The sequence below is a fragment of the Charadrius vociferus genome, unplaced genomic scaffold, assembly GCF_000708025.1.
Source record: "Charadrius vociferus isolate BGI_N301 unplaced genomic scaffold, ASM70802v2 scaffold52, whole genome shotgun sequence".
Classification (NCBI taxonomy): domain Eukaryota; kingdom Metazoa; phylum Chordata; class Aves; order Charadriiformes; family Charadriidae; genus Charadrius; species Charadrius vociferus.
In genome coordinates this window covers 1,025,938-1,035,224 of record NW_009647572.1, presented here as the reverse complement: position 1 = coordinate 1,035,224, position 9,287 = coordinate 1,025,938, and positions in this window count along the sequence as shown.

Genomic DNA, 9,287 nt, shown 5'->3' with positions numbered 1-9,287 from the left:
AAATGGGGTTTTATTAATTTATAACAACAATATTATACAAGTACAATTATTCATGCTTTTAATCCTAACTTTATGAATCCTGCTTAAGTACATGACACAGCCATTAATTACAAACAGACTAGTGGCATCCCACATAATTAATCTTTTAAAATGTTACACTTATAAGGAAGGTCTGCATGAACTTTCAGTCCTTGTGTGTGTGCGTGGGATGCTGTCAAAGGAAATATCCCCATAGTGGCAACCTCACTCCAGGCTCTACTCTGCTTTTATCACTCCTGAGTGGGAAAGGCACTCTCTGCATCAAATCTGCCTGACAGCCGTGCTCAGCACTTCTGACTGAGCAGATCGGGATTACCCAACCATCGTAATCCATGAGATTTAGTGACATGATGGATCGGACAGCAGAGACTGTTGGTGAGGTACATCTGGGTGATGTCTTGATACACTGGACTAAATCCCTGAACTGGGCTAAGCCATGCGTGATGCAGGACCTAAGAGTGATGAAAAAAAATGGCTTTACATCACATTTGCAGCAACCTGATCCTGAGGTCAGTCTGGCAAATGGAGTGGTCTCTCTTGCCAGCACCTGGCCAAACTTCAATAGTGCTGAATTAGAGATGAATTTGTCCTAGTAACCTTAGCCAGCTAAAACTACCTTCTCCTACTCATCCCTCACTCAAGATTGAATTTATCTGAAGGCAGATTTATTTATCCTTTTTGCACCCATGATAACTCACTTGGCTTAAAGAAAACTGAGACACAGATGAGCAACTGGGTGACGTACTACAGAGCCTGAGTCGGACTAATCATCAGCAGTCTGTCGACAGCAGTACCAGCTACATGAAGTCAACACTCTGCAGCTCTTACCCCTCTTGAGAGAGTACACGGGAAATATGCATCAGTGAAAAAACAATGCATCCTTTTTGCCATGTTACTTTGCAAATGAAGCCGTACCCTACCTTAAACCCTGCAAATGACTTCAGTTGCTAAGGAGATCAGCAAATAATTAAGAAAAAAATGTAATGATAAGCGGCAGTGCCTGTTACAGTACCAGTAACCAGTCTCCAAGCAATGCCACATCTTACGAAAGTTTAGTTGCCCAGCGTAGGATCCTCACCGCCTCCAAAAGCTTCTCTGACGGGCTTTCTCAGAGAAACCCTCTTGCCTAAAATGCGGTGGTGGGGGGGAGGGGGCTCCTAATCGCCTCCCGATGGGGACTGCCCGCTGTAGCCCAAAAATCCCTACCGGGAGGGCGGCGGGGGGCAAACTTTCGGCGCGCCCGGCGGCCGGGCGGGCTAAGCCAGCATCGGACCGGGGGCACCCACAGGCACCGCGCCGTCCCCTCGCCCCGTCCCCCCCACCTCCCCGAGGGGTCTCTGACCTCCTCCCTCGGGCAGGCCCGGCCACAGCCGCTCCACTCCGCGGCGGAGGGAGGAACCGGGTCTCCCCTGGGTCCGCCGGCCCCTCTCAGCCCCGGCTCCAGCCCCTCCGGACCCTGCCCGCCCTCCATAGCCCGGCTACCGGCGGGATGGATAGGTGCTCCGCCACCCCGCTGGGTAGCGTTACCTGGAGCTCCCGGCGGCCGCTTCATGTCCGGGGAGCGCGATGCCGGCCCCGTCGCCGTCGCCAGCCCCGGCCCCGCATGCTCCGCTCCGCTGCGCTCCGAGGGAAAAACTGGGGGCTGCCGAGAAGGCGGCAGCAGCTCCGCTGCGCTCCCCCGCGGGCGCAGGCAGTGATAAACCCGCTGCCCCCGGGGGATGGAGCGGAGGCCCGGAGCCCGGTACGGGCGGCGGGTGAAGAGGGAAAGCAGGAGACTCCCGGTCACCGCGGGGCCGGGGTTTTTATCCCCTCCTGCCTCCGCCCTCCCGGTCCCCCCCCTGCCGCGCAACGCCGGACCCAACGCCGCTTCGCCCCGACGCCCTCCCGGGGGCTTCGGCGACAACGGGACGGAGCCGTCGGTGCCCCGGGGGAGGAGCGCACCGCCTGCCCCCGCTCCGCCCTTCGCTTCCCCCGGGGGGAGTCGCGGCTCCAGCGCGGGGGAGTGCCCGCTGCTCCGCCCCGCTCCGCTCCGTTCCTCTCCGCGCCTCACCGCGCCGCCGCCCCCCGCCAAGCCATAGCGGGCAAAGCTTCCCCGCCCGGCCGGGCTCAGCCCCTCCGGTTTAAACCGAGCCCGCCCGGCAGCTCCTCAGGGCCCGGGCTGGGGGTCAGGCAGCCCGGCTCCGCGGCCGCCACCGGGGAGGCGGGGGTGGGTTTTCGGGGGAGGGGGCGCAGCGGAAGATGCTGTCCCCGTTAAATGCATCGAACGTGTCGCCCCCCTCCCCGCGCGGAGATGGAACCGCAGGGTGTTCATAAGGGACAGATGAATTTAAACGGCTCTGGAAAACAATCCTTCAGTTAATTAAGGTGATCAAAACCCTCGGAGGCTCCGTAGTAAACTGGGTTTTGGTGAGAATAAAAGAGTCTATCAAGTGGTACAAAAGGTTGTCTTAAATTAATTGCCGCGTACTCGGCTTGTCTTGACCGTGGGGTCTGTGGGAGAGCTGCTGCCCCCCCCAGCGAAGTTCACTACATTTCCACCATAGGGTACCCTACATTTAGAGACTGAAACTGAACAGGCGATATTTTAGCAAATAGCAGAGATTGTGGATTTATTGTCATCCAGACATACAGTTTATAGAATAATTCTTAGCAAAGAGGCTTGTTTATTAAAGCTGCTGTAAATCACACTTTTCTTCCAAGGGCACATAGCAAAGTGACTTTTAATATGAGGGTTCATGGCTACATAGAATGCTCAAGGGTTCCTTCTTGTCCTAAAATCCATGCTACAGGCAAATTAAAATTCTTTAGTATGGTACAAGGTATCCGTGAAAGATGTGATTCAATACAGACTGAAGCCCAGAAAGCTGTGGGTGATACTGGTATTGATTTCAAAGACTTTTGAGCACTACCTTATCATAGAAATTCAGCTTTTTATTCATCATTCTTATTTTGTGTTGAATTTCTGCACTTCTGTGCATTTGGATGATATACCAGTGAAGTACTTTTAATCTCCAGGTTATTGATTCATCATTGATTGGTTTCAGACCCTCCATTGGAATATTCGTTTGTTTGAAGATTGCTGTCTTCATTTAGACTAAACCATTAAACTTTTATAGTTACCTTGATGTATCAAAATATTGGGTGAAATTTAAGGTGATCACATTGCCAATAAAATCTGGAGAAGACAATAATAACTTATTTAGTCTCCTTCCCCTGCTATCAAAACTGAAAATATTGAGCCTGAATTCTTCTTAAAGACCTACTTACAGAATGAAAATTCTGTCTGTAGTAGCATATGGAGTAGCTGTCCATTTGTGAGCATTTTGCGCACTGTCTTTAAACTAAACTGGTTTTAAAATACTAACAATTTTAATTGCAGTTTGTTCAGACCTTGGTAATTGTGGAGTACTGGTAGGTGCAAAGTGACAGTACTGCTTGTAACCAAGTTTTTTAGATTCCAGACGTGAGATCTGGACATACGGATAATTACTTTGGGGAAGGCAGGACCCAAATCACAGCAAAGTGTCTAACACTTAAGGCAATAAGAATTTTGTTTTCCCATTTTATTTTTCTCACTAATGCTGACTGGGATTTGCTTTTTATGTTGGAGATCTCAGGGTCCAGATGCTCAAGAAATTGATGGGAGTTGTGATGATCCTTACATGAGCTGCTCAGCTTACAGATAGAGGCCATCTGCCAATAAGCAGACTTTGCAGAGAAATCATGATCAAGGGATGCATCGAACGGTCTGAAAGGAGTTCAGAACCACAGGATTCTTGTAAGTCTGGAAACAGCTGGTTGTGAGCCCAGCAATTTTTCGTTCCCACTGAATGTTGACAAGTTTACTCATGGCATGATGCAATCTAATTCATTGTGCTATTTCACAACATAAAGGTGCTTTTGTCACTTGTTACATACTAAATTACAAGGAATATTGTTTTTTTAAAATCGAATTTGAATGGGAGCAATAGGTAATTAGCTTTCTTCTACCAAATAGTACCGATGTGAAAACAGTACCTATCAAAAATCTTTGTTGATCATACATGGGCACAAGCTGTGCGAGGCTGACAGTACATTAATTAGGACGTGAAACCTTTCTCTTGATAATCTGTACAAATGTAAGTTTCCTGGCTTCACCAGTAGAGATCTTTATTGCAGAGAATTGCTGATAGCTGTCTCCTTCTTCCAAAACCACCAGGATCCTGCTGGTGTTTCCCTGCCCGTGTACCAAACTATCTATTAGAGTGAAAGCTTTTCAGTTCTTGTTTTCATGTCCTGTGCAGCGCCAGACTGATGGGGCTTCAGAAGGGCTTTTAATAACAATATTACTCTTGTGTTCTTGAAAGCCTCCACAAATACAGAAATGCCTCTAGTGTGTTCAAAAAGAAGTCTTTTTTAATAAAGCAACAATTTTATTACAGTTATGTCATTAAATTGATCATTAAAGGATGTTTTTTTTTCAAAAGCTGGATCCTTATTCACCTTGGCTTCAGGGAGTTTACAGTCCCTTCATGAGCAAACAATGTAACTGTTGGGCTATGCTCTAATTAGGAGCGGGGTAATGAAAGAAAGGAATATCCTCCACAGCTCCTCTTACACTCTGCTTCTGGCAAGGGCATGGTTTTTCTGCCATCATGCTCATGGAGGAATAAGGATTTCCAGTCTCCAGCGTAAGGTCTAGTTATATATTTTATAGCCATTAGACAGCACACAGCAAAAATGTGATTTTTGTGATTCCTCTCTCTTGGTCCTGAATTAATTCCGTTTCAGTGTAAGTCCAGTCTGGTGGTTAGGGTACGTCAGTGAGGTGGGAGATGTGGGCTGCAGTCCCAAGTGCACGAACTCTGAACCCCCAGAGGAAGGCAGGGAAACAAGCTGAGGACTTAAACATCAGTTTGCATGTACCTAAGGGGAAGATCATCTCCTCTTCCCCCAGTCATGTTGCAGAAGAAAGTGGTACCTGACACTGTGTTTTGAAAAAAGTCTAAACCAAACAATTTTGACAACATCTAGTGGACCAAGCCCCTTAGCAGAGAACACTGGGTCCATGGATCCTGTCTGGGCTTTGGTGTGAGATAAAAGCGCAGATGCTGGGTCCTGTCAAGGCTCTAATGCTTTTGGCATGCCCTGAAGCAGAACATGGCTGCTGTCCTGCCTGGGGAACTCAAGGGTCAAATCCTGCAGTGCCTCAGGGGGTGAGGAGAACAAAAGGCAGCTCTGGCAGGGGTGGCAGTGGCAGGTTTGCATTTTAAAGCTGTTGTTACACATCAGATGATGAGCAGGACTGTCACCTGAGAATTGTAATTGCTCTTTTCGACTGTGTTTGCCGAGCAGTTTGAAGCTGGGCCCTCAGCCCAGCTCTTCTCTTCACCAGGACACCGTCCACCAAGCTGCTCAGTCTCCAAGGGCTCAGCCTCTTTTCTTCTTCTTTTTTCTTTTTCTGCTGAAAAGCTCCTTTTTTTTTTTTTTTTTTTTTTTTTTTTGAAAAACTCTTTTTTTTTTTTTTTTTTTTTTTTTTTTTTACTCCCACATGGGAATGAATACTATTCATTAGACTAAAGAAAAAGAAAATAATAGACTGATTCTTTAGCCCAATGTGTGGGATGTGGGAGGATTGTGCTCATTCCCTACCTGGGCAAGTGGTTCCTCGCTCCCCATCCTTAGACATTCAGAACTGCCACTTAGACTTCCTCTCTGCCACTCAAACCTATGCTATTACTGCTTATTTTCAGTTTTATAGATCTGCAGGTCTGGAGGGGATGTTCAAAGAGACATGGAGTATCACCTGTCTGCCAGTGCCATCTTTGCCCATTCTGTCCTCAGAATTACCACCATCTGGTAAGTACTGTTGAATAGGGAGTCAGAGAGGCTACTGTGAAGTTGAGGTTCTCATTAGGGGTTAGTATACTTCAGGATAAAAGCTTTTTACTACTTATATTTATTGATTTAGCCCTGACTTCCTGCCCTTTCATCATTCAAATGCCTCTTTAGTACCCAAAATGTCAGTTCTTCAGTTTGGCAGATTTGCTGTCGCTTGCAGTCCTCTCTGATGTCTTTGTTACCTCAAGGATTTCGTAAGACTGAAGATAGGAAAAAGACCAGCAGATACATCTTAAGTGTCTCTGCTAATCAAATTGATTTACTTTAAGGATCTCCCTGCTGTGTGATGGTGTCATCAAGTTTGTGTGTAACTTACAAAACATGCAGTTTATGTCCTGGGTGATTTCTAAAACACTGAAAGAGCTTGAACTGAGGTATTCACCACCCACAGATGTTTCACATATGTTATGAAAAGTAAATGAGCATTCTGAAATGCATTCTTATTTTGAGCTAGATTGGCCCTTGAAATCTAAAAGTTTAGAAACAACTGAGGTAAGTATCAGTGGCTTGTGTGTCCTTGTGGATTTTTAGGGTCCTTGAGTCTTAGAGTTCGCAGAGCTCAAACACACCCAGAGACATTGTTAAGCAGCCTTCAAGTCTTTGGAGCACATTTATATGCAAGGAAGGCATTGTTAAGCACCGAAGGATAATTTATTTTCATTTTCTATTCCAAAGGCAGCACTTGAGAAAATGTTACAAATTAACACAAAGTTATTGGTTCAGTGAATTTAGCCTTTAATAGTAAGAACATTTGGGAAAGTAATTTCTCATGGCCTCAAGCAGTCTCTTTTAAAGCAGTACGATAGCTTTCCTATGATAAAAGGCAGGTAACCTAACCTTTAAAATGCAGTTCTTCATGTAAATAAACTTTGCTGATGGACTTCAAAAGGTGATTTTGAATGCAATCAGGCATTACTTATTTCTTGAGAGACCATATGTCTCTCATACAGTCAAAATAAAAGCAGGAAAGCTTTTTAGAACACCAGATTCGTTTTGCGGTATAATGGGCTGTGGTGAGTTACTGCAGTAACTCTAAAATAACATCTAAAGGGAGAACGTGGAAGTGGATTTTTTATTAAAACTTGAATACTGCCCCATGGTACTATATGAAGCATTTGTGAATAATCTCTAGATTTGCAGTATCGGGCATAAGGAAAAGGAAGATGGACGATCTCACCCTCTTGATTTTAATTGTTCACAGATACAGCAATAGTCTTCTCTGCACTAGAGTGGCTATACTTCTCAGGAGGTGTAGTGCAAACCCATTTTGTGGATATGCAGCATCGGTAGGAGATTGAGGAGGTTCTGTGGGGTGTTTTGTAGTGAGTGTGTGACTCATTTAATTGGCTTTTACCTCCTGCTCCCCCTCATACCTTTCATGGATCTTCTGTACATTTTCTCTCCCACTCCAAGACCCAACATGGTGGATATGGATGATCATGAATAGTCCGTCTTAAGCATCATCTGCCTGGTGAATGTCCCTGGTGCCTGGACTCACAGAGTGGGAGAGAGTACAACAGGTGGTGCATTGCATAGAAGGAAAAAAACCCCAAAAGTAATAAAAAAACCTGTCTACAGGGTCTGCAGCCTTCCTCTGCATCTCTTTCTCCTCATGCGACTCAGGGTGCCAGATACGGGCCCATATTCTGTGACGAGCACGTGGAACCCCAAAGCCTGCTGCTGCAGGGTCCTCAGGGCTGATAAGAAGACAGTGGGTACAGCAACGCTGTGAGTTTGCTCTGGGGGGTGTCGTTACACAGCTGCAAAGGACAGATGATTTTCTGCACACAAATTCCTGCAGAAGGCGGTTACAGATCTATAACTCCTCATGATAACCCGTTATGGCTGCGAGGCACCAGAAACGCTCTTTGGGAGATGTGAACCAATGTTATATTTTTACCTTTCATAAAACAACAAACTGAAGCTCCTAACAATTACTATGACGCCTCCCCCCACACCCTGCAGCCAGCGTCCTTTTTAAAGCAGGTATTTTACTACTAGCATTTAGCAAGCAGTTGCCAAATAACATAGGAAAACTATGTAGGAAAGAAAGAAAATTGTATATTACTTTGGTGAAAAACACTTACTTTGCAAAGGCTTTTATGATCCATATTAATTCAGGCTGAAACTGCTCTGACTTTGTTTCAACTAATAACAGGAATAAGCACAACCATCCATTATCATTAGTCACTTTTGGAAAAAAAACCCAGAAGAATATAAGGAAAAAAATCTGTCAGGAACTGGCGCTGTGATCCTGGACATGAATGCAGCTTCCCCGCTTATTTCTTTTGGCAATATATGAGCTGGAAATAAAAGGACGTGCTGCCCATTATTTATAATCATGCATCTTGAAATCAGCACGGGTTACCGTAAGGGTAGAATTTTGTTTGCATGCAGAGTTGAGTTCAGTATGTGGCTCGTTCTTTCTGTTACAGCCATAAACCGGCACGGTCCAATGCAGCAACTTGTCTCCATAATGACCATGTGTTACCTCCTCGTTTGCAGCGGCTGCGGGAGTGCTGGGGTGGCCGCTCGCACTGAGCACGCCTCTGACCCATTTCAGCTTTTGACGAGAACCTTTCTCTTCTTCTCCCCGATCCTTAGATTTCAGGACTGAAACGATTGCAATGCCGTTCAGCACAGTTTGCTCTGAAGTTTATTTGTGTTTGCAGAAACTGGAATTCCCTGTCCTACTGTCTCCATCTGGCTTGTGTCTTGTACTGAGGTAAAAGTCAGTATCAGCATCAGTTCTGGGATAAGTTTCATAGTAAGGGATGCCTGAGAGTTCCCTTTAAACCCTGTTACTGGTACAAAGGGCAACACTCATTGAAATAACTATAGTTTTTTTGTTTGACTATGTTTTGAGGCGTATGATCTGGCATGAGTTGTGAGACCAAATTGTGGACTTGACAGTATCCCTGTTTCAATAAAGCAGTTAATGCCTGTATATAAATGAATACATTTTTATTAGGAGTAAATGTCAAGAATATATTATATATCCTTATCAACGTACTCAGTTGAGGTTGTGGTCTCTGCTAGTGGCGATTTGTTTCCAGTAGACTTGTGGTATCTGGATGGGTTTTGAAAAATGGAGAACTGAGAAAAAATTAACATATTCCGAAGAATCTTTCAAAACAGCTTGTCCTTTGAACTTCAAACATAGCTGGAAAAAACTTGACAAGTCTCGAACTTGAGACCAATTTCGAAGTAGAGGAAAAGAATGTTTCAAAAAATGGTTACCCGGCAAATAAAGCAGAGAAGCATCTTTTGATTTTGTGCAAAAAAAATTGCTGCAATTGGAACCTTCCACAAGCCATTGCTGTAGCCACCACCTGCAGCAACATTAAGTAAAGCATAAATGTTTGAGA